Source organism: Oryctolagus cuniculus, chromosome 9 (genome assembly GCF_051225735.1).
Source record: "Oryctolagus cuniculus isolate XC-2025 breed Fujian yellow rabbit chromosome 9, ASM5122573v1, whole genome shotgun sequence".
Taxonomy (NCBI): domain Eukaryota; kingdom Metazoa; phylum Chordata; class Mammalia; order Lagomorpha; family Leporidae; genus Oryctolagus; species Oryctolagus cuniculus.
In genome coordinates, this window is record NC_142875.1 from 111,140,417 (window position 1) to 111,166,297 (window position 25,881).

A 25,881-nucleotide genomic window follows, 5' to 3' on the forward strand; every position below is an offset into this window, starting at 1 on the left:
TTCCTGGTCTCCCATGTGGGTGCAGGGCCCTAAGGACTTGGGCCATCCTCCACTGCACTCCCGGGCCACAGCAGAGAGCTGGACTGGAAGAGGGGCAACCGGGACAGAATCCTGTGTACCAGCGCCACAGGCGGAGGATTGGCCTATTGGGCCACTGCGCCGGCCGTCTGTTCTGCCATTTTGGGCCCACAGGAAGAACACAGTGTCCTCCACCCTGTATGTCCAAATGATTAGTATTAAGTTGATGAGCTGTTCAAAAAAATGTGTTCTGTGGTCTCATCTTGATAGATACCTAGGACAGGAGCCCTGCCTACCTTGGGCTCCTGCGGGATGAGTGTTGCCTAGGCTAACACAGCACCTGCTGTGTTGTCCAGCAGAGCACTCTTCAGAGACTGTTTAAATTCTGGCTTAAACTGGGCTTAGAGCATGAGCTCCCCAAGGCCGGGGCGCTCGCGTTTCACTCCCTTACCCTCAGCATTTAGCACAGGGCCTGGCATTTAGCAGACATTCAGCCCAACTGTGTGAGAAATCCTGGGGAAGGTGCTGGGGTGGAGTGTGGTGTGCGGCAGAGCCGCTCTGCTGCGGTGCGGCTGGCGGGGTGGAGGGGGTGGGCGTGGGGGTTTACAGGTGGTTCCAATATTGATGAAGTATCCTTGATGCCGAGAGAGGGAGCAAAGCGCTCTCGGGTGAGTGACTCGGGCGTAGACAGGTGGTTCTAATGTTGACGGAGTACCCTTGCTGCCGAGAGAGAGGGAGTGAGACACATCTCTAGGTGAGTGAAGATTTTTAAAGCTTTATTTTTGAAAAAGATTTATTGATTTATTTATTTGAAAGAGTTGCAAAGAGAGAGAGGTAGAGATAGAGACAGAGAGAAAGATCTTTCATCTGGTTGGTTCACTCCCCAAATGGCACCAAAAGCCAGGCCAGGCCGGGCCTAAGCCAGAAACTTCTTCCTAGTCTCCTATGTGGGTGGCAGGGACCTAAGCACTTAGGCCACATTCTTCTGCCTTCCTAGGCCTTTAGCAGGGAGCTGGATAGGAGGTGGAGCCGCCAGGACTCAAACCAGAGTGTATATGGGACGCTGGTGTTGCAGGCAGCAGCTTTACTGACTCTCCCACAATGCCGGCCTGAGTGATCCTTAATAATGCTAGGGAGATGAGAACCCCCTCTGAGAAAACATACACTTGCATCTTTTCTTTTCCCATAAAATTTAGGACATTGGAAAATTCTCCCAAAACTATCCAAGGGTTTCCTAAGTTGTACAGCGCTTAAAACTGGTTGAGAATGGCCCCTGCTTTAGAGAAATCTGCTCTGACCCTCATCCAGGTATGCCCCATGAACACAAGCATTTAAGGTAAACTTGATGTATAACATTTTGGAAAATTTTGTTAAAGAAAACTGGCCAAGAAAAGTACAGAGACAGCAAGGTCGGCTGGAGCTAGTGACCCGTCTGGAAAGGTAGACTCCAGCTCTGAGTTGGAGATTTTACACTGATTGAGGGATCATGGGAAGTCATAAGGTGTTTCTGAGCATGAGATGATACAATTGGAGTGTGCGTATGGTGAGGACAAATTTGGCAGATTGTAGAGTGGGTTTCAGGGGAAGAAAAAGATGGAAGGCTGTTGGAGTAGTTTAGGGAGATGTTCAAAAGAAGCAACTGGGTACAGTGTGTGGGATGGGAATGATTGAATAAAAGAGCCATGACTTGGCCGCCGTATGATTGCGTGGGACTTCAGGGAGGAGACAACAAAGGTTACTCTGGAGTGATGAGATTGGACGTCGGAGGATCGGCTATGTCATGAATGAGACAGAGAAACTGGAGGAAGGAAAAAATTAAGGGAGAAGATGGTAAGCTCAGATCTGGCCAGGTTAAGTACAGGGAGCCAGCTGGAGCGTTTAGTTGTCTCCCTTTCAAGTCAAAAGATATTTTAGAATAATCTGGACTGGTTCCTTTTCAGCGTGGTTCTCTAAGTTCCTGAAGCACCCCAAAATGGAAATCCCTACGGGCTGCATATTTCTCATTTTTAAATTCTAGCTTTTCAGGGCACATGCATCTCTTGGGTCAACTCACTTTTGGACTGACCTTACTTGTATCTGTTTGAATTCAGCCATCTCCTTGTTTTAAAATATCCTCTTAAATTTTTATCTTGCCAAATTTAGCTTCCTCAAGTTAGCATGACGTTTTCTCTTTATGTTAGTTACAACCCAGATCCTGTAGGGGTGGGCATGGCGGGGTGACAGGAGGACATGGTATGGATCTGGGACACACTGGGACTTTTAATTTGGAATCCCAAGAAACTTCTTGTTTAAAGTATCTGATTTGCTTACATTAGCTTTTCAAAAATGTTGCCTTTGACTAAATTTCCCCTTTCAACATTTTTAACATCTGCCTTTGTTTTAAAAATGGTTGTCTTTTTTTCTTTTTGGAAAACATCTGTTATTTTGCCCAAACTTTCCTACCCTTGAATGGAGACTTCTTCCGGGCAAGTTTATTTTGATGATAAACCTCTGATTATCAGTCTTCTCCACAAAAGATCTGGGATGATGCCTGAGCCCAGGGGACCGTGAGTGGGCGTGGGCGTCCCATGACTGATGAGGAAGCCCAGGTGATACCAGGCTGTATGGAGAAATAAGATGCGAGGCAATAATCCCTTTATATTGTGAATTAGTCAGGTTGTGGTCTGCATTAGGCTCCTCTGTTCTGTGTGGGTCAGCGCTGTTCAAAGAGACGTGAAGAAATCTGAGCGGCTGCAGCAACAAGCAAGAGGGATGATTAAAGGGTTGGAAAATAGGTCCCGGGATAAAAGATGGAAAGTTGTTGCATCTCCAGGAGAGAAGACTGGGGTGGTGGTGCTGATTCCGAAAAGCTTTGCAAGGGCATAGGTAACAGGAAGAACTTCGCCACATGTGATGGAACGCGACTGTGAACACACCTAAGGGCAAATGCTCTACTGGGATAATTTAGGCCAGGTGATTTTTACCTTTTACCGGACCCATTACTAATTAATCATAGCTTTCTTGCCAGTGGATCTTAAGCCAATGCTACTGCCAAGGCCCTCATTTTCCATGTGGAACCCCTACCAGTTTCTCTGAAATTTTTATTTAGGGACAAACCCATTTTCTACTCGAGATTCAGGTATTGAACTTTTTGAAAGCTTGAGATGTTAGCAGATGATTCTCAAGGCTCTTTCCAGCACCATGGTTCTGCTCAGTCATTGGATAAATGAGTTTCATAAGAAATAGATGTAATTGTAGATGACAATGGATCTGTGCCCCTTGAGTAAGCTGGGACATCTCGGGAATGTTCAGTTGGAGATCTGCCTACTATTTTAACATATGATATTTTCAGCTGATTTCTCAAACAAGCTCTTCCCAGACAGCCCAGCAAGTCTCATGATGCTGAACGATGAGAAGTATTTGCATGGAGCCAGATGTTTCTACCAGGGCCTCCTCCTTAGAGGGCATGATGGCATGATTGTGCCCGAGAGAGAGAGTGCGAGCGAGAGAGCACCTGGGCTGGGGTGGCCCCTGAGAACTGGCTGGCGGTATAAGGCATCATGAGATCCTAATGAAGCTAATTGTAATCAGAGCTTTCTCTGTAGCTCTTTCTGTGATGTTATGAAGAAGCCTGATGGACACGGGTTTTCTGCCACGGAGTCTCTGGGAGGTAAACACTGATAAATGGCAGCTGAGGAAGTGGAAGGGCAGAGATCAATACTCACCGTTCCTCTGTAGTAAATTATGAGGGGCCTTCCGCGAGAGGGACAGATGTTGCTTTTCCAATCTCACTATTTGGATTCTAGCTGTTTATAAATGTCCCTTCTCGCTGCGGGTCTAAGTTTCCATCTTTGCCATACACATACTACAGATACGGGAATCTTGATCGAAGCTATGAACAAGGGGGCAGGTAACTCCCCTTGCTACTACCTGAATTTTCTTCTTGCCTATCGATTTTCTCTAACTTTTCTGGTGATGATGAGCAGAGCATTTTTGGTTGGATAGCCTTTGTATCACACAAAGGATAAAAACAACAAGGCTACATTCTGCTTTGAGAAAACCCAAGAATCACCCACTGTTACGTTTTTAAGGGCAGAAGCTTTCTCAGTGTCATTTGGCTCACAAAGATGCATTCAGGAGCCACCAAATTTGCAATACAAAAATGTTTTTTAAAAAGCCATTTCTTCCAATGAGATCAGCAGCAATTTTCATCATTTTAGAAGACAACTTGATCATGTTCTACCAAGTCTAATATTTACATACACTACCTTGAAATCTTACTTCTGAAAAATAGTAAAGAAAATAAGCTTTCAAAGATATTTTTGCTGGCTTTACGGTAGTTGTTAATCTTTAGTGTTTATTGATTTTCCTCTTTTCTTTATTTATTTTCCCTCCTCTCTCTCTCTCTAAAGAATTGAGTAACTCTTTGAAATTCAAGCTTTAAGGCTGCTATTAAAAATTCCCTGTTCTATGGTCGCTGATGAGGATGGCAGTCAGAAGAAGTGTACCTGTTAGAGGGGACGTCTGGAAGCCCGTGCGTCACATACACACATATGGTGCCTCTGCTGTTGCTTCCTGAGAAAGCCGCATGCTTCCTCATAGGATAAACTCAGATGAAGGTCTCCAGGGTTGAAATTGGAGGGAGAACCTGTCTCCCTTAGTGCCCCCATCAGGTAGGGCATTGAAATTACAGACAGAAGAGTTGGCTCTTCTCTCCCTCCCCTGCTGGCCTCCTGACTGCCTCCTGACTGCTGGCTCACCAGGCCAAGCTGGAGGCCAGTGGAGCAGGGTGGGAGGGAGAGACAAACAGGTGAGATAGAGATGATAAAGAGAGAGAGAGAGCACCAGGAGCACCTAACAGACTCCAGGGTTTTTAAGCCAAAGAAATAATGGTTTGATGGCTGATTAACACCAGGTACACTCCCCCACCCCATCTGTAAGTACCTTGAGGGCTTGTTCTATGACTTTACGTTCATTGTTTCCCCAAAAGCAGCCACATACCCACATTCACAGTAAATACTGAGTAATTCTTCATTGAACAAAATAATGGCTGAAAGGATGAGGAAATCTTGGCTTGGAATGTAGGCGAAACAGTTGTGCCTTGATGGGATGTACCTTTGGGGGAACTGCTTGACAGAGTGCTGTGGTTATATTCTGGGCCTGTTACGGAGGTTCTGTGTCGTCTAATGCAATCGAAGGGGAGCTGAGGAGAGGCATGATCACAATAGAATCTCAACCGTTGTGGAATGACTTCAGCTGGCTGCCTGGAGGAGGTGTGGGCTGGCTACTGCAGTCTCTCATGCTTCCCTTGACATTGCTGGTTCTGATTTCTCAGGAATGGCCCCCGGTTTGCCCCCACTCCCAAACTGCCTTGTCTGTTCTCCTGGATGAAACTAACTTCCATTGAGTCCCACAGTCCAGGAGCCACTGGTGCTGGAACATTGTTGGCAGGATGGTGGTGGGATGGTATTGGCAAATGCTTTTTTAGGGCAGAAACCTTCTCTGATATATCAGTGGCACCCTCCGCTGAGGTGCCTGAAGGGCCAAAATGTGAGAGGGACCTAATGACCCCTCTGCCAAAAAATTATTTGTGCATCACTATATCCTGGCGATAACCAAGGGTTGAGAAACAGGAGTCAGAGGCTACTTCCATTTTTTTTTTTTTTTTTGCATTGGCATCAGTTGACCTATATTGTGCATTCTGTATAAAATCCAAAAGCCAGAAAAAAAAAGAGTAAAAAGGTCAGGTGAAGGCAGAGAGGGCATTGGCAAGGACCCAGAGTAAGAGTATTTATCAAGATAGAAGCAATGATTTCTGATGTTTTTCAGCCAGGCAATAAATAAGCACATAGGATGCTCCATCAGTCCCATATCTATATAGGCACTTTTACAAAGGAAAAACGGTGGAACTGCTGATGTGGTGTGGCAGGTTAAACTGCAGCTTGTGACACTGGCATTCTGTATCAGAGTGCTGATTTGAGTCCCAGCTACCCTGCTTCTGACCCAGCTTCCTGCTAATGCACCTGAGGAGGGAGCAGATGATGGTCTGAATACTTGGACCCCTGCCTCCCATATGGGAGAGCTGGTTGTTGTTCCTGGCTCCTAGTTTGGGCCTGGCCCAGACTTGTCTGCTGTGGCTACTTGGGGAGTGAACCAGTGAATGGAAGAGCTCTCTCTCTCTTGCTGTGTCTGTCTGTCTCTGCTCTTCTTGCTCTGTCACTCTGTCTTTCAAATACATAAATAAATAAATTAATCTTTAAAAAAACAAACACAGAAGCCAAATGGTGCACTTCCGTCTCCCAGGTGTCTCTCTGTGCCCTCTCCTGTGGGGCTTATTGTGAGGTAGTGACGCTGTGAGCTGCTAACTGATGCACCCGTCAGGGTGACTGGACCAAGAGGCAGCCTTGAGGAACTCTGCCTGCCAACCCCGGTAACAAATGAAGCTGACATGCTTGCCCTAGCGAGCACCTGGTGCCCGGTATGTCATCTCACTTATCGACACCAGGTGTCAGGGAAAGACTTGGTGCTTGAATTTGCAGACCTCACCCTTGGAGCAGCAAGGGAGGCTGCCCGTGAGATTGGGTGTTGAAATTGTGCAAATTTCCTGCTGAGAATTGTGGGCAACACCAGGGCTTTTGTGCCAAAACATCTTTACCCTGCTCGTGCCCCATTAGACAGACTCTTGATGTTGTTAGAGCCCATTTACTGAATGGGTTAGATCAAGGTCACGTTATAAAAATGGATTTTTTTTGGAGGGGAGGAATAAAAATCATTAATTTACCCTTTCAATTTTATTATAAAAGATCTTCAATTTTACTTTAAATAGGACTGAAGATATTAAACATGATCATGTTCTTATAATCCTTTTTATTAGTCAGTTAGGAAACAGCCAAACCAGTTAAAAATTACATGAAAGTCTCACAAGATCATTGCAATTCTCTGTAGTAGTTCCTTTCATTTTGCAAAAATAGCATTTTGTTTTAAATGATATTAAATCAAACTGTGGTTTTACTGCAAAATAACTCAATCTTGACCTGCCTCGGTCATGTTGCCAAATTCCCAGGGCCCTGGGCCCCTCAGCAGACTTTCTGATGTAATAGAAACCCTTGTAGTTTTTTGTTACTATGGATGGCACCTTCAAACATCTCTCTTTTCTTTTTCCTTTTCTTCTTCTTCTTCTTTTTTTTTTTTTTTTTTTTTTTGACCTGAAAGAAGGTGATGTGAACAAACTGGAATCAGGCAGATGACAGCAGAGGACACATCTAGAAAAAGGGATATGATTTTCCTCATTGTGTACCGCCCCCCCCTTCAAAGGGTCACGGCCATCATGTTCTCAGCCACCATTTGGATATAAAGAGTCACCTACTTGCTCAAGGTCAAAGCTAGCGCTCCCTCTGGTAGGAAGAGCCCACAGTGGGAGGAGGGCTCACCCAGACTCAGGACAGCAGCCCCGCCTGTGCAAGGAGGCTCCAAGAGCCCTCGTGGCGACTCTGGAAGCCATGATATCATTCCCCAAAATAGCCTGGTGAATACCCCATGGGTGTGTCCTTCGTTACTTGTGAGCTGATGTTGTGCAAGGCCTAGGGGACATGAAAAGACGGCTTCTCTGAAGGCAGGGAGACATGCTGGGACATCCCTCTAACCACTGTGGGTGTGTGCAATGGCTGCTGCCTGCCACCTGCGGCCGTCTAGACAGCTTGCCCTCCTGGGACTGTCAGATAAAGATGCACGCTGATAAATAAGGGCAGTGTTGAGGCACAACTCAGATGCGAGGGTTACTCAGGCAGGGATAAAAGTATGGAGAGATGTCAGTACTGCTGCTTGATTGACTTGCTGATTGATTTCATGATTATTTATAAAAACATTCATATGACATGTACTCTGTGTCAGGCACGATGCTAAGAATTTTTCAATCAATCCATCTTATCCTGAAAACGACTCTACTACGTAGGTACCAGCTCAGTTCCATGTTGCAGATAAGTAACAGAGGCTCAAAGAGGTTAAGCACCTTGCCCAAGTACCCACAGCTAGGGCTGGAATCCTGGGGAACGAGGTGTTTCACTTCCCTTCTCTTCCTCCCAGGCTGAATTCTCTGCTGAGGACCTGGGCTTTTTCCTTTTGGGCGAGGAAAGGAGCATTGTGTAATTTAAGGGCTCGGTCAGACTTGCACTTGACAATCAGAACAGCTGTGAGTGTCGGCGACCTCCTGCGTAGCTTCTCTGAGCCAGTCTGTCTTAGGAGCAACCAGGGTAAGGAAGGCGAGTCATTGCTGGGAGAATCAAAGGACACATCACCGTGAGATTGCAGGCTCTCTGTGGCAGCTCTCACTCCTGGGCGAGCTGCTCTCCGCTGTCACCTGCTCTGAGTCTCACCTCCTGGTAATCGTACCTTGTGTGGCTGCTCCCACTGAATGGGGCTGGCTTATGTGAGCAGTGGGGTTCTGCAGCGATGTCTGAGTGTGACTTCCAGAGTCAGGGCACAGAATAGACAGCAGCTTCTGCTTTGCGCCCTCGTTGGTTACTCACTCTGGGGAGAGGCAGCCGGCATCACCCAGCCAGCTGCCTGTGTGAGTGAACGAGCCCCTTTAGAAACAGCTCTTCCAGGGGTTAAGACTGCATGGGACACCTGCATCCCATATAAGGGAGCCCAGTGTGAGCGCCAGCTTCCTGCTAATGGCACCCTGAGAGGCAGCAGGTGATGGCTCAAGTGGTTGGGTCCCTGCTACTGACATGGGAGACCTGGACTGAGTTCATGGCTCCTAGGTTGGGCCTGGCCCAGCCCTGGCTACGTTTCCACACCTGTTCTTGGTCTAGTAGGACCAGTTGGGACTCTTCCTTGTCTCCAGCTTCTCACGGCACATTCTGCCCCATAGATGGGTGTCCTGGTGAAGTTTGTCCTCTGCTGCCAGCCAAGACTATCTTGGCCTCTGCATGTGGTGAACCGGGCTTCACTGCCATTCAGCTGCCTGCCAGGCCTTAGCAGATGGGAGCTCGATCGGTACTGGAGTAGTAGCCATGGCTGATGAAGAACCTTCATGGCCTAGCTGGCAGCTTCCCTGTAAACTCTTGTCCCAGCTCTACAAAGGTTGCATATGGGTTTGGAGCTAGGTTGGAATAATTTTCTGTAAGTTGAAAATAAAACTCAAATTCCTTGTGATCACCTCCCGGGCCCTTTGGGACCTAGCTGCCACCTGTCTCCCCAGATTTATCTAGTACACGGGTTTCTTGTGAACTTTTCACTTGTCCAGCCGGGCCCTAATCCTCCCACACCTCCTCATTTTATTTGTACTTTACAGGAGAGGTGTAGCTGGCTAACTCGTTGGATCCCAAGTGTTTCAAGGCAAGTTTAGCACCTAGAAGATGCTCAGTGAGTATCTCAGTGATGGAACTGTTCAGACTTGGCTTTCTTGGCTATAAAATGAGACTCTGGGGGCTGGCATTGTGACACAGCAGAATAAGCTGTCGCCTGTGATGCTGGCTGCTTCGCTTACGATCTAGCTCCTTGCTAATGTTCCTGGGAAAGCCATGGAAAAGGGCCCGAGTGCTTGGACCTCAAACACCCACATGGGAGACCTGGATGGAATTCCAGGCTCCTGGCTCCAGCCCGGCCCAGTCCTGGCTATGTGGCCATTTAGTGTGTGAAACGGCAGATGGAAGATTTCTCTCTCTCTCTCTCTCTCTCTCTCTCTCTCTCTCTCTATATATATATATATATATTCCACCTTTCAAATAAATAAATGAATCCTAAAATGGAGACTCTGCGTAGTCATCACATGTATTTCACATACAAATTAGGAACAACAAAAAATCTACTAGGGCAAGTTCCTGGTATATAGTATATTGGTAACCTAATAAATGTGATTTTCCATTCTTTCTCACCTAATTTGCAAATCCATCTCGTTTCCCAAAACTGTTAGAATCTCATGCCTCTAGCCTCAGTTTCCCTCCTGGGCTACCCTTCAGCCCCTCACCCCTTCCCATGCATACTCTGTTCTAATTCCCAGTGTCTATACCCCTAATGAGCTTGTCTCCGATCTGGTCTCCGCTACAGTTGTCAGTGTAATTTTGCCCCCTGGTGGCGACTTCAAATATAACAAACTGGTGGGGGAAGAACACGGGTGAGACCCGTTTATGGGTCATTTTAGGTAATTTCAAGAGAGGAGAGATCAGCCTCAAGTTCAACAACAAAAAGGCTAGGTAAAAAAAAAACCCTTGCTTTCCACATCCCTTGAGGCCTGGAATCTGCACCCCAGTCTGCCCTTCACTGCCTGGCATTGTCAGGCCCCAGTATCTTATCTGGATTATTGTCACCTCTTGTCTGAAAAAAATCAGCCGGCAATTTGTGGAGCTTCCACAGGATCTCTGGCTCACATTCAGCTTTTCTCAGGCCACTGTTCTGCTCAAAGGTGCTCACGACTCCCTGTTATCTGAAGAATGACGCCCAAGCTCTGCAGCCTGGCATTCCGGACTTTCCAAGGCCCAGTTTCCATTTCTTCTTCCCCTCCCTCCTCCACCTTCACCTGCTTGTGTGGTCAGCATCCTGACTTGTCCTCAAAAATGTGCTCCTGTATCCCCAAGGCCATGTACACCTGCATGCTGTCCCTTGTTCTGAAACGCTCTTCCCTCACTTCTATTGGCCATCTCAGACTTTTGCCTCCATGAGCTGCCTCCTGCCCCTGGCCCCCTCTTATATTGTGCATGTTGGCCGTGGTCCATATTCCCACCTATACATGGCAGTGTGTCATTTGCTGGAATGCAGTGTCATGTGCACTTTAGGTCATTGGGTTTGCTAAATCCATGGGTCAGTACACATGCTGAGGCTGTAGCCATGATTTTTGCACTCTAGTTAGGTTGGTTTGAGAAGTGAGAAGCCCTGAGAAGGGAGAAACCTTCTATGGTGACATTGGGACAGAATCTTTGAACTTGGAATAGCCTTGGGCAATATGAGATTCTTGGTTATACTAAATCAGAAATAGTCTCCACTGAAATTCTATGAGCCTTAGTTTCTTTAAGGGTATAATGGATACGGCTTTTTCTGAATACCCTTATATTAAGAGGATGAAGGTGAAGATTTTGGACTATAGCTTACATGGTCTGTACTAAGGTTAAAGGCAAAATGTAATTTTGGTATTATTCGAATATTAACATGTGTATGGGAAATTGTATTTCTGAAACATTTTCCAAGATTTAGATGCTTTCTATTTCTTTAGTTTGTAGCTGTACAAGCAGCTGAAATGAACAAGACAGATGCAGTGATGTAATCACCCAGCAAATTTTGAGACAAAGGACTCAGTAATCTCTAAAGAACACAACACAGTCCTACGGATTCAGTAACCAGATACATAAATTCATGTTTCCCTTCGGTTACGTTGTTGAGTCTGTAAATGGTCTCATTTTTTCATCAGAAATTCAGATTTACAACGTTATCAACAAATTAAGGGTTCAGTGAACACTATTCGAGTCTCACCCATACAGTGGAAGGTTTTCTGGAAAAATGCTCATGGCTGAAGTCCCACATTTGGAATCTGCCTTTCTGTGCTGTGGACCTGTTCCACAAGGCCAGAGTTGTAAGACACACACCTTGCTCTTCTTGGAGGTTGAGGACGACGTTGGCCTGACCCAGAGAACAAACTTTCCCTCCATCTTCGATTTGGTTGGATACCTAATTTCTATATATCAGATTCCCTTCCCTAGCAGAAAATGGCTAAGTTTGGAATATTTCCTATTCTGCTTAGAGGGCTACGTTGGGCCAGGTTCCAACAATCTAGCTTCATGTGGAGACTGAACCACTGCAGAGATTGGTAGGAATCTTGTGATGGACTTTAGGCCACTGAGTCTGTCTGTGCACCTGTGTGTCTGGTGGAAGGAATGAATAGCACATAGCTCGTGGGCATGTTCAACTCATCCCACCCCCTCAAAAAAAGAATACTATCCATACTACACCCACAACTTGTACCACATGGTTTAATATGCAAGATGTACCAAAGACTCCTCATTTTATGGCTTATAGCAAAGCAAACTCAATAACCAAGTGTAATTTTTGGAATAATGGGAGTCTGGTGGATTTGGGGCAGGTGGCCATACTCCCTGGGGTTTCTTCTCTTTGGTTTTTTAAAATTTATTTTGAAAGGCATAGTGACAGAGAGAGAGGAGAGAGAGAGAGATTGTCCATCTGCTGGTTCACTCCCCAAATGGCCCCAACAACTGCGGTTAGGCCAGGCTGCAGTCAGGAACCTGGAATTTCATCAGGGTCTCCCACATGGGTGGCAGCGGCCCAAGCTTTAGCTGCTTTCCTAGGTGCTTTTGTAGGGAGCTGGATTGGAAGTGGAGCAGCCAAGAATCAAACAGGCATTCTGATATACAATGTTAGTGTTGCAGGTGGCAGCTTAACCTGCTGTGCCACAATGCCAGCACCTTTCCTGGGATTTCTGAATCATCTTAGGCCAACCTTGGATCTTAAATACTTTGACGATCAGTGAACTGCTATTTCTCCTGGACTGTCCAAGACAATTTTCATTTGGTGCTGATCTGCAGAGACCCAGGAGGTCATTTCTTGGGCCAAGTCCCAGAGGTTTCTTGAGGGGACCAAATAGAACTTGACTTCTGAGACCCACCATGGGCCAGATCTTCCATACTTATGTGAACTTGCAGAAGGATTATTCCAATGGTCCCTACCACCTCCCAGAAGGTGGTTAAGATAATGACATGTTCCTTGCAAATATTAGTACCTTTTCAAGGTAACTTCTCATGGCTCTGCAGTTGAGATGCCCGGCTCCTTGGGGAATAAAGCCAAAGCCCATATTTGGGGCACTGACTTCATACTCTGGCAAATGCTTTATATTTCAGTATGTTTCTTCCTCAACCAGATCTTCTGTGACACAAAGCCACTCCTATGATTACTTCATTTTATTTGAAATTCTTTTTTAATCATACCACCTACTGACATCACTACCAATTCTAGAGTAAGTGGGGTACCCATTCCTAGGCTATATGAGCCAAGTTCAACAGCATGCTTGATTCCCCCCAAAGTTCAGGGGAAAGGTTGCTCACCAGGGCACTTGCTGCTCTGAGCTAAGCCATTGCAGAGTGGTGGAAACACATTTAACAGGTGAGGCTGGGAATGCTGCTGCTAATGGCCCCTGTCCAAAGAGCAGCCGATGTTTTCCATAATACGGGTGCGGGCTTCTGCCAAGTATGTGGTCGGCAGCTCGGTCCTCCCATCCCTGTTCTGAGTGGATAGTGGATAATGCTATTCCACCGGTGGTGTGCAAGGTAGGGGTCAAGGAAACACTTGGAGCTAGAGCAACAGGCTGTGAGATGCTTTCAATCTCTGCAGTTCCAAGTCTAGAAGGAATTCCCAACCAGCTGAGAAATCCTTTATTTTAAGTTAATTCTTAATGCGGGATTGAGCTTTTGAAAACAAGTGGCAGAGAAATGAGGGGCAAAGAGAAGGAAGGCAGAGAGGGAAAGATAGTGAAAAAGATGAAGGAGTGTGAATGATGCTGGGAGGGACAGAGGAAGAGAAAAACAAAGCAGAGTGGGGACAGGAATGGACCAACGGCTATGATACTTGTGCAAGTTGATCACAATATGCATAATACAATTGTGGCAAAGGAGCACTTGTGACAGCAAACAGGAAAGCAAGCAGAAGGAAGAAGGAAGAGTGAATAATAGGAAAAAGAGGAGAAAAAAGGGAACACTTCAAGGAATGAAGTAGGAAACAAAGTGTGCATTTGGAATTTAAATGAATTATTTTGCCTCCCCAGTTTTTAACTTACAATGTGTTCTGCCGATGACAGTCTAATTCCCAATTAAGATATGCTAATATGACTGACCATATACCATAGACTCACCACGCCGATAAGCAGCTTATTTTGTTCTGGGCTCGGGGAGGGAAGTTATCTGGTGTCTCCATACCTGTGTTTCTCATTGGCATTCCTCCTCCTAAGACACAAAATGACCAACATTGCTCTGACTAATATTTGTCTTAGTCTAACAGGCTTTCAACTCTGTCAAATTGACCACTATCAGCTCTTACAAACTTTGTGTTCTTTGATCTGCCTTCAGTTACTTGATCACAAATAATATTCACATTGAGTTTTTGATGAATGGAGAAACATTGATTTCATTCTGATTTATTTTCTTTGGATAAATATTATTTGCCAGTATAGATAGCATCTTAAGAGGCAGTGAATATGGCTTAGATGTTACATGCACGAAATGGAAGAAGCGTGGGCCAGAATCCACTTGCTGGACTGAAAATAACAGACAATGAATCTTAGTTGCATCCTGGTAACTGAGTGAAAATCTGGATTTCCTTTTGGGGGATGTTACAAAGAATACCAGGAAATGGTAGGAAGATGCAACACATACAGTGCCCAGTTGTTGAGTGTGAAAGTCACTGGGTATGCACTGTCACATTTCACAGGCGCTAAGCCCATCTTTTTCCACATGCAAATTTCTCAGCCAGAGTTCCCGTCCCATGGTACTGCAAGAACTCTGGCGTCCTTCCTGATGGCTCTGGGCATCCCCAGGATTGCTGATACTCTGCTACTGTCATTGCCCAGGTCTTGTGGTGGGAATCTCCCAGATTTCCCCTGCTGGGTCTCATCTTTATCTCTCTGCGGTACACCAAGACTTTTGGTCCACTCCACACCAAAATGTCATTGCAGATTCTCCCTTTATTTCCCAAGACAAATGCAAACAAAGACAGAATGAGCTTTGCACCCAAACTTTTATTTTTTTTTTTAATTCTTATTTTAAGGGCAGACAGAGACAGAGAGGCAGAGTTATACAGAGAGATCTTCCCCCAAATGCTGGCAACAGTTAGGGCTGCACTAGGCTCCTCAAAACCAGGCACCCCAAACTCAATCCAGGTCTACTACAGGGATGGCAGAGACCTAATTATGTGAGCCATCATCTGCCACCTCTTAGGGCATACATTAGCAGAAAGCTAGAATTGGAATCTGAAACTTCTCTCTTCAAACTCAAGCACTCTAACATGGGATGTAAGTGCCCCAAGTGGTGTCCCTACCACTGCGTCAAATGCCCATCCCTGCAGTCAGACTTCTTGAGTTCAGTTTCAGGCACTGACTTTGATTAGTGGTATGACCTGTTTGTTTTGTGGTGAAATAGGGCTGATAATTATTCCTTCCTTAAGTTCCTACAAGGATGAAATAAGTACAGAACACTTAGAAGAATGTCTAGCACATGATAAGCCCCCAATAAATGGTAGGTATTAGTGATGGATTACAATGGTTAAAGAAATTTTCTGAAGACTTATGGTTAGAGGAAAGTTATGAATCTTGGAAGAAACAATGTGAAATTGGGTCAGAATCCATCGGCTACCTGCTAAAGCAGTCTGGCATGGGTTCACTCTCTTCCTAGATGTCAGTCTGTTATGCCTGAGTGAGTGCAAACAAAGGAGCACCACACACTGATAAAATTAGATGGTCCTTTATTACTGGTGGTGGGGAGTGGGCTCATGCCCTAAAGAACTCTCGACCCCGAAGCCCAAAGCAACAAGGTTTATAAAGGCAAAACCCACAAAATCGGGAGGGGAATACATGGTTACTGGGGTCAAGCTGACCTAAAACCTGTGCAAAACTAATATCAGTTATAATCTTGACAATACCAGTTACAATCTTAGCAATTTCAATTATAATCTTGACATTAATCCAGGTATTGGCTTAAATCATATGTAGGACATAGACAAATTACATTTTTATCATTAACCCAGGTGCAGCCTATCCACTTCCAAGCTTGAACACTCATGCTAGGGGGTTTCTACGCTCTGCCAAGTGTGATGCAGGTTGCCAGGTGTGGTGTAGTGGACTGCTAACGTCCGAGTGTTTTAGATCATAGTTTCAGACCACAGTGGGGCAGTGGGTACTTTTTCATGATGGAGTCTCAGGTGCTCCAAAATGGAATCTCTACTGTCAAGGTGTTACTTCAAGTCTCTGCTATCTTTATGGAGTCAAGAACTCTTTTTTAGTTCCGACTCCCCCCTCATGTCTCCTTTTCCCTATGTTATGTACCTTAACCTCTCAGTTCTGAGTCTTGAGGAAGCCAAAAATTGACAGCATGACAGTCTCTTTCCCTAAAGCAGACAACCCTTTCACTTTTGTGCTTAGAAGTCTGAAGTCTTCATGGCCTTTTTTTTTTTTTTTAAGATTTATTTATTTACTTCAAAGTCAGTGTTAGAGAGAGAAAGAGAAAGAGAAGGAGAGACCAAGAGGTCTTCCATCTGCTGGTTGAATCCCCAAAATGGCCACAACAGCCAGAGCTGGGCCTATCTGAAGCCAGGAGCCAGGAGCTTTCTCTGGGTCTCCTTCATAGGAGCAGGAGCCCAAGGACTTGGGCCATCCTCCACTGTGTTCCCAGGTGCATTAGCAGGGAGCTGAATAGGAAGTGGAGCAACCAAGACTCAAACCAGTGCCCGTATGGGATGCTGGCACTGTAGGTGGCACCTTTACCGGCTGCGCCACAGTGCTGGCCCCAGCCTTCATGGTCTTAATCCCCTTCTCCAGACTGGACCCTAAGCATTGCATGTGCATAGCCACAAGTCCCACTCCAGTGCAAATTCTCCAAGGCATTCCTGGGATGAGGAAAGGGCTCCAAAGGCTTGAGAAAACATCCATTAGCATTGAAAATATTAAAAACACATCCTTGGCCTGGGGCAAGCTTGATTTGAACCCTTGTGGTATACTTGCCATTGTGGGTGATCATCACCTTGAATAACAATCCAAAGTGCTTCAAGAACTGGCCTGTTCTGGATGATGGAAGGGAAGGCAATGACGCAACTGTTCTTGGAAGCTTAGGATGCAGTTGAGACTTGAACATCATGACTGTACATCAGCCTGTATGATTAATGATTGTATATTAATTCACTATGTTTTTCTTCAGGTTCTAACCATCCCGGTTTATTATTTCCATTGCTCTACAAAAATATTTTCCTTGAAAATCATTAATGATCTACAGGTTTCAATGTCAGATGTTTTTTGTTCTTAACCCACATCTTCCCCCTCAACTCTTTGAAACATTTGGTATTATTGAAATTGTTCTTTCTTGGGTCTACTGTTTGTTCAATTTATAGATTTTCCTTGGATCTCTGGTTGCTCTTTTTTAATTTAAAATTTTTATTTATATAAATGGAACAAATTTCATATATCTCATGCATACAGTTTTAAGAACACAATGACACTTCCCACCCCATCCTCCCTCCACCCCTCATGCCTACCCTTCCTCCTTCTTAGGTTGTATGTGTCCAGGAATCTCTCCATTGCTTCTAGGTTTCCCTATTTGTTGGCTTACAGCTCTTTGTAGTAACTTTTGATGATTCTTTTTGTTTCTGTGATGTCTGTTGTTACATTTCCTTTTTCATCTCTGATATTATTGATTTGGGTCATCTTTTTTTGTTTGTTTAGTTTGTGCCAATGGTGTATCAATTTTGTTTCAAAAAGCCAGTTTTTTATTTCACTGATTTTTTTTGCATTTTTTTGTTTCAGTTTTGTTTATTTTTTTTCTCTAATTTAAATGATTTCTTTCCTCCTCCTACTTTTGGGTTTGGTTTGTTGTTGGTATTCTGGTTCTTGGGATGCATTTATTTGGTACCTTTCCAGTTTCTTTACGTAGGCATTGATTGCTATGAACTTCCCTCTTAACACTGCTTTTGCTGTATCCCATAGGTTTCTGTATGATGTAATGTCATCTTCATTTGTTTCCAGAACATTTTGATTTCTCTTTTGACTTCTTCTGTGACCCATTGTTCACTCAGGAGCATGTTGTTCAGTCTCTATATGTTTATGTATATTCTAGAGATTTTTGAGTTGTTGATTTTTAGTTTTATTTTTATATCATTGTAGTCAAAGAAGGTGTCCCTTCTTTTGATTTTTGATTTTTTTGAATTTGCTGAGACTTGCTTTGTGACCTAGCATATAATCTATCCCAGGTAAAGTTCCATGCATTGATGAGAAGAATGTTTATTCTGTCACCATGGGGTGACATTGGTCTATAGCGTCTATTAACTCTGTTGTTTCCTTGTTGATTTTCTGTTTGATTGATCTGTCTGTTGCTGAAAGTGGGGTTTTTAAGTCACCTGTTATTTCTGTATGGAGGCTATGTCTCTCTTTAGATCTATTAACTTTTTTTAAATAGCTGAGTGTCTTGTAATTGGGTACATATACATTTATCATAGTTGCACCTTCCTGTTGGGCTGATCCCTTAGTAATTTTTTAAATAAAGATTTTATTTATTTATTTGAAAATTAAACTTATACTTACACAGAGAGAGAGATCTTCCATGTAAAATTTTTTTTAAAGATTTATTTATTTTATTTGAAAGGCAGAATTACAGAGAGGTAGAGGCAAAGAACAAGAGGTCTATCTCCTGGTTCACTCCCTAAATGGCTGCAAGGCCAGAGCTGTGCTGATCCGAACCCAGGAGCCAGGAGCCTCTTTTGGGTCTCCTGGGTGGGTGCAGGGGCCCAAGCATTTGGGTCATCTTCTACTGCTTTCTCAGGCCATAGCAGAGAGCTGGATCAGAAATGAAGCAGCCAAGACTCCAACTGGTGTCCATATGGGATGCCAGCACTGCAGGCAGCAGCCTTACCCACTATGCCATAGCACCAGCCCTAATCCCTTAATCTTTACATAGTGTCCTTCTCCATTTCTTTTAACAGTTGTTGTGTTAAAGTCTATTTTGTCTGATATTAAGATGCAACACCAGCTCTTATTGGTTTCTGTTAGCATGGACTGTCTTTTTCCAAACTTTCACTTTCAGTCTGTGTGTATCTTTGTTGGTGAGGTGTAAGCAGCAAATAGATGGGTCTTATTTTTCAACCCATTCAGCCAATCTGTATCTTTTAACTGGAGAATTGAGGCCATTTACATTCAAGGTGACTCTTGATAAGTAATGACTTTGTCCTGCCATTTTTCTATAATTATTTCTATTGTTTACTTTGGATTTCTTTTGTACTTCTACTGGTGGATTTTCTGCCTTCTCTTTCTTTCATAATGGTGGATGTCCTTCTGTGTTTCTGTGTGTAGCACATCCTAAAGCATCTTCTGCAGGGCTGGATGAGTGTCTACAAATTCTTTCAATTTCTGCTTGTTATGGAAGGTCTTTATTTCACCTTCATTTATAAATACAAGCTTTGCAGGGTACAGTATTCTGGGTTGACCATTTTTTCTTTTAAGACTTGGACTATATCTCGCCATTCCCTTCTAGCCTGTAGGGTTTCTGATGAGAAGTCAGCTGTGAGTCTAATTACTGATCCTATGAAAGTAATGTGTTTTTAGATTTTAGAATCTTTGCCTTATGTTTTACAGTGGTGACTTTGATTACAATATGTCACGGTGAAGATCTCTTCTGGTCACGTCTGTTAGGAGTCCCCTGTGCTTCCTCTATTTGAACATCCCTTTCTTTCTCCAAATTGGGAACATTTTCTATAATATTTTTAAAGATTTATTTATTTATCTGAAAGAGTTACACAGAGAGAGAAGGAGAGGCAGAGAGAGAGAGAGAGCGAGCGAGCAAGCGCGCTGTTGTGGCCAGTGCACTCCCCAACTGGCTGCAATGGCTGGAGCTGTGACGATCTAAAGCTAGGAGTCGGAAGCCTTCTCCAGGTCTCCCAACACAGATGCAGGGGCCTAAGGACTTGGGCCATTTCCCACAGGCCTTCCAGGCCACAGCAGAGAGCTGGATCAGAAGTAGAGCAACCAGGAATTGAACTGGTGCCCATATGGGATGCCAGCACTGGAGGCGGCAGCTTCAACTGCTATACCACAGCATCAGCCCCAGTTTCCTGTAATTAATTCACTGAATTGGCTTTCTGTTCCCTTCTCTTTCCAGTCCTTCTGGCACTCCTAAGACTCATACGCTTGGTAATTTGATAGTATCCTGTAGGTCTCCAACACTGTTTTTTATGTTTTCTATTTTCTTCTCTCCCTCTCCCTCCCTCTCCCTCCCTCTCCCTCCCTTTCCCTCCCTTTCCCTCCCTCTCCCTCCCTCTCCCTCCCTCTCCTTCCCTCTCCCTCCCTCCCTCTCTCCCCTTCTTTCCCCCTCCCCCCCTCTTGTCTGGTGTAAGATTTCCAAAGATTTGTCTTCTAGTTTGGATATTCTTGCTTCTGCCTCATCACATCTGCTGTTAAGAGTTTCCACCACCTTTTTTATTTGATTTATTGAATTCTTCATTTCTAAAATTTCATTTTGATTTCTCTTTATATTCTTGATTTCCTGGGAAAAAATTTTGTTCATGTCTTGTATAGTTTTCCTTAGTTAGTGGATTTGCTTCTGATTTTTAAAAAATAATCCTGTGATTAATTGTCTAAATTCCTTTTCTGGCATTTCCTTGATCTTCCTGCTGCCCACCCCCCATCTCAAAATGCCACTGGCTCTAGCTGTCAGCAGCTCCAGTTCTCCAAGCTCTCTGGGTGCACGCCAACATTCACCATGTCAGTTCAAGCTGGTTCCCCTCCTCCTATGGAACTTCCTGGGTGGTTTTTTCTCCTGATCTCTGTCAAGTGTATACCTCCCACATTTCTCCCTAGCCTTGTGAAGTGTGCTGCTTCCTGATTCACCATTGTTTTTCTGCTGGTTGCTCTTTAAAATGTTTGTGCCTTCTCTTTTCCTCCTTTATCCAAAATACTTTGCCTTTTTTTTTTGTCTCCTTCACTTTCTTCTTCTTCTGTTTTGTAAAGATTTATTTATTTATTTGAAAGTCAGAGTTAGAGAAGGGGGGGGAGGGGGGGTAAACCATCCACTGGTTTACTTCCCAGTTGGCTGCAATGGCCAGAGCTGCACCTATCCAAATCCAGGAGCCAGGAGCTTCTTCCAGGTCTCCCATGTGGGTACAGGGGCCCAAGTGCTTGGACCATTTTTCACTGCTTTCTAGGCCATAGCAGAGTGCTGGATTGGAAATGGAGCAGCCAGGACTCGAACAGGCACCCACTTGGGATGCTGGCACTGTAGGCAGTTGGCTTTACCTGTTAAGCCACAGTGCCAGCCCCTCACTTTGTTCTTTAGTGAGCTGATTCATTCACATATAATTTATCTGCAAATTAATCTCCAATTACTGTCTTTGGCTTTGACATTTGTCCTATTTTAATCACTGTTTTAACTGTTTTTTGTACCTTTCTGTTTAGATATTCAGCTGAAATTTAATCTGCAAAATCTTGAGTGTTTCTTGGTCTATTTGGTTTGTTTGTTTCCTAATAATACTATAGTCTTACATTGACACAAACTTAAAACATCTAAGTCAATATTTTCCATCTTTCAAAACCATGGCCCACTGTAAGAAATTCTTTTTACATCATGACCTGTTATATATGAGTACACAATGTAGATACATACACACAATTGAAAGAAAATTTTCGCCGAATGGTACTTACCCTTACTTACCCTTATTTTATATGAGACACTCTAATCTATTTTTTCTAATTTATTCCATCCCATTAAAAATACAGTTATGACCCATTAAATTGATTTCATGACCCACTAAGGATATATGAATTGCAGTTTCTGAAATACTGCCTTCAAATAATCTCTGACTCATCCTTCTAACTCCCAAATCTAATCAGCCGTTAAATAATGGGTTTGTTTTCAAAATGTTTTGCAGATTCAACATCTTTTAAAAATTTTCTTTCTTATTTTATAAAAAATGTTATTTTATTAGGAATTCTTCCCAAATTTCCTCAGCTACAGGCAATTTCACTCTCCTCTAAGAAACTCTCTTTATTTGGTTATAGTGGCTCTGTAAGTATTTAACCACCTAGAGTGTCATACCTCATGACTGTATTTTCCTCATCCTGGGTTTATTTTCTCCTTCTTAGGTCTTGTTAATGGACAATACAAGTATACAATGTATTTATGCAAAGATATTTTACAAAATTTGTGTAAAAATGGAATGTAAAGATAAAAAATTAAACAAATTTTATTTCTCAACATAGGCCCACCAAGTCCAGGACATGTTTGTAAGTGATGATGTCAAAATAGTCTGCCTCTAACATGCTGAGGGTCCTGGGAATTGAACCATGTCAATTACATTTTTATTGTTATTAACTGAAGGTGATTGGGTAACCTTTACAGATGTTTTAAAATCAGGAAACAAAGAAGTTGGAAAGAGTCAGGACTGTAAGGTGGATGCCTGATGGTTTCTCATCAAAATTTTGCAAGGTTGCCCTTGTTTGATGAGAGGAATGAGCAAGAGCATTGTCATGGTGGAGAAGGAGCCTCAGGTAAAGCTTCACTGTGTGTTTCTGTTGAAACTTTGGCTAACTTTCTCAAAACGCTCTCCTAATAAGTTTCTGTGATTAGATAGTAGCTTGAGTGTCCCACAAGGATCCATCTGTTAAGGCCTTGATCCTTGGAGCCTTATATTAATGGATCAAGGCTGGAACTTGACGATGGTGTCTGCAGGGAGGACTTTGGAAAGTGATTGGATTGGATGAGGCTGTTAGGTGGAACTCCTGTGATCGAACTGTGTTTGTCTTATAAGGAAAGACCACAAAGAGGGTGGGTGAGGATGGTGCTCCCTGACTCTTGGCTCTCTGGCTCATCATGTGATCCTCTGTGTCCTGCCATCCATCACCATCATCAGATGCCAGACCAAAAGGGTTGGTGAGTCATGGACTGTGGACCATGAGCTGAAACCAACTTTGTTCCTTCATAAGTAGCTTCTTTCAGGTTTTTAAGATGATTAATACATAAGCAGATGCTACTGTTCCTTTTCCCCCTTCTCCCCAAGAAAGTCAACCAGCAAAATGCCTCCTGTACCCCAAAACACTGTTGTCAGCATTTTTTGCTCTTGACCAGTCAACTTTTGCCTTGGCTGGACCACCTCTACCTCTTGGTAAACCTTTGTAGGTTCTAAAAAAAATGCTTCAGGATCTTGATCCCACTTGTTTCAAATTTCCATTGAAAGCTGGTGCTGTGGCGTAGTGCGAAAAGCTGCCACCTGCAGTGCCGGCATCCCATATGGGTTCCGGTTGGAGTCCTGGCTGCTCCATTTCTGATCCATCTCTGCTATGGCCTGGGAAAGCAGTAGAATATGGCCAAGTCCTTGGGCCCCTGTACCTGCGTGGGTTCCTGGCTTTGGATCAGCACAGTTTAGGCCATTGCGACCATTTAGGGAATGAACCAGCTGATGGAAGATCTCTCTTTCAACCTTTGCCTCTACCTCTCTATAACTCTGACTTTCAGATAAATTAATAAATAAATCTTTTTTTTTTTTTAAAGAAAGCTCTGATCTTGGTGGACCACTTTTGCCATCCACAAAGATGAAAATTTGCTTCACTTTAATTTTTCAGTCAGAATTGTGTAGGATGAACCAGTTGAAATATCCATGTTTTTTTTTTCTGTTGTTAATCATCAATCCTATTCAATTAGGACACGCACAAAATTAATATTTTCCCTGTACATTGATGTGGAGTGTCTTCTGCTGTGGGCTTCATCTTCATCATCATCTCATTTCTTCTTAAAATGACTTATACATTTGTAAACTGATAATTTCTTAAGGGGCATTGTTCCCATAAACTTTTCTTAAAGTGTAAATGATTTCATCATTCTTTCACTTAAACTTCACCATGAATTTGATGCTTGTTCTTGCTTCAAATTAGCAGCATTCATGTTCCTTGGATAGGAGGTCTTTTCAAACTGATGTTTTACCCTTCTTGGATTAAACTAAATCTGGTTCAGATGTGTTATAACAAGTTAATGGGAGTTTTTTTGGTGCAAAAATTGAATTCATGCATAGTTTTCTCACAATACACATTTCCATGAATTTCTTAAGGACCTAATCATGTGTTTATTATTTTCTGCCTCTTTTACTTGAGTTGTGAGATCCAAGATGGCAATGACTTGGTATTCCTCACTTAGAATCTGAGTTTGGGCCATAGATCACGTATAAAACACAGGTGGAGAGAAGAATGGGTGAAGCAGTGACTCCCAGCAGCAAGAGAGACTAACACGTCTTATAGGGCTAGACAATAGGAGGCTCCCCACAAGCACTGTTTTTTTCTGTCTTGGATCTCATGTCCGCTCATATGGCCAAGGGATTAACATGGACTATGAACTTATTGACTTGGTATCTTAGTTCATTGCTTGGCACTGCATAATTTACCAGGAGTGGTTCCAACAGAGACCTATTCTAAGAGCTAGGAGTGGGGCTATTCAATCTAAACACCAGGGCTGGTACACAGTAGGAGTGGGGCACCCATTGGAATAGATTTTGAGATGCAATGTCAATACCTACTGCAAGAATTAACAGGAGCTCTACCAGAAACAGTTTTCTTCAAACCAGCTTAGCATTCAATATTGCACACACTAAGTGGTTTCTATATAGCCAATAAAATGACACAAACCTCCTCCAGCCCTGCCCCTTCCTTCTTCCAGCTAAATCCTTTGGTCTAAAATATATCTGTTATTCTGTAAAATGTATTAAAAGGATATACTATCACATAGTTGCTTTTAATGGAATGAAAACAATGAATGAATAAACTGATGGTTAAAATTTTGTACAAATAAACTGTATATCAAATAGAAGTGGCAATGATGCAGAACACTGTTCTCTGTATTAAAAGACGCCCTGGGGAGAAAGGTGGAGGGGCATTCAGAGTCATCTATTGCTCTATTGGGAAATTTTTAGGTTCCAGTAGCAGAGAATTCTCACCAGAGGAGGCTGCTTCTGTAATTTATAGGAACCTTCCAGCAGGGAAAAACTGTTTCCTACAGGAGACACTGCACTAGGAGTATACAGTGAATTCCAACCTGATCCTTAGAGTCACTGACACCAACATCCTGATTCTTCAGTATACATGGTATCTCCCCATGCATCAAAGAGAAGAATTCCAGGGGTAGGCATTTAGCCTAGCCATGGAGACACAGTTAAGATGCCCACATCCCATACCAGAGTGCCTGGATTTGATACCTGGCTTTTGTTCCTGGCTTCAGCTTCCTGCTAAGGCAGAACGTGGGAGGCAGTGATGATTTCACAAGTAACTGGGTTCCTGCCACCTACGTGGGTGATCTGAATTATGTTGCTGGTTTCCAGTTCTAACCTCAGCCCAGCCCTGCTTATTGCAGGCATTTGGAAAGTGGATCAGCAGGTGACAAATTCTCTCCCCCTCTCACTCTCAATCTCACTCTCTCTTATTCTCCTCAAATCAATCAATTAAAACTTTAAAAAAGAAAGGTATTGCACCCTTAGCCATGTTCTCAGATCCTAGAGACAGTCCTAGAAGGATAGAACCAATTATTATGGCCAGTTTTGTGTTCCTTGAAGCTCAAAAGAACCCTCTTAGTGAGTGAAGTTTGGGCAGTTCTAGTGGGAATAATGTTAGTGAATGTTCTTAATCAATGACCCTAACTCTGCTGCTCTGGCCTTCTGTAACCCTCAGCGCAGCAGTGGTAAGGGCAAGTTCGAAGAGTGCCCCACGCTCTGTGGAGGCCCTGTCCAGCCCTTCTGAGAGAATGAAGGATGTGGACATTGATGAGGAGAGTGAGAGCTCTGTCAACCTGGGCAGCAGAAATCCTCAGCTCCCCTTCATTCTATCCAACCCATCTTGTTCAGAATGTCTTTCTGACACAGAAAGTCACCTGCACGGCTTTCACCCTGCTTCTCCTCCTTGTGTCTGTCTTCCTTTTATTTTTATAATTTTGTCTTTGAGAGTCAATCATTTCAATCAGAATTGACTTGGATAAAAGCACTGTAGGATTGGGAGACAGTAGGATGGTCCAGAGTGGTGATTATCAGTGGCATAATTAGAATGACATCTGTCCCTAAATTTCTCTTTTAATCCAGGAGTGTGAAAATTCAATTTTATTCTTTGGGATCAAAGTTCAAAGCCTCTGACATAACCTAGAGGGATTAACACCTCAATAGGTGGTC

General features: G+C 43.6%; 1 long non-coding RNA gene across 6 annotated transcripts in view; it reads left to right on the forward strand.

The window, feature by feature from the left end:
• Positions 1-641: 641 nt before the first annotated feature.
• The window catches only part of LOC149124729 (uncharacterized), a 315,134-nt gene continuing 289,894 nt past the window's right edge, over positions 642-25,881 (forward strand). For all 6 annotated transcript variants that reach the window (XR_016213780.1, XR_016213782.1, XR_016213779.1 and 3 more), the window contains exons 1-2: positions 642-772; positions 9,293-9,363. This is a non-coding gene — a long non-coding RNA (uncharacterized LOC149124729). The remainder of the gene's footprint in view (positions 773-9,292; positions 9,364-25,881) is intronic.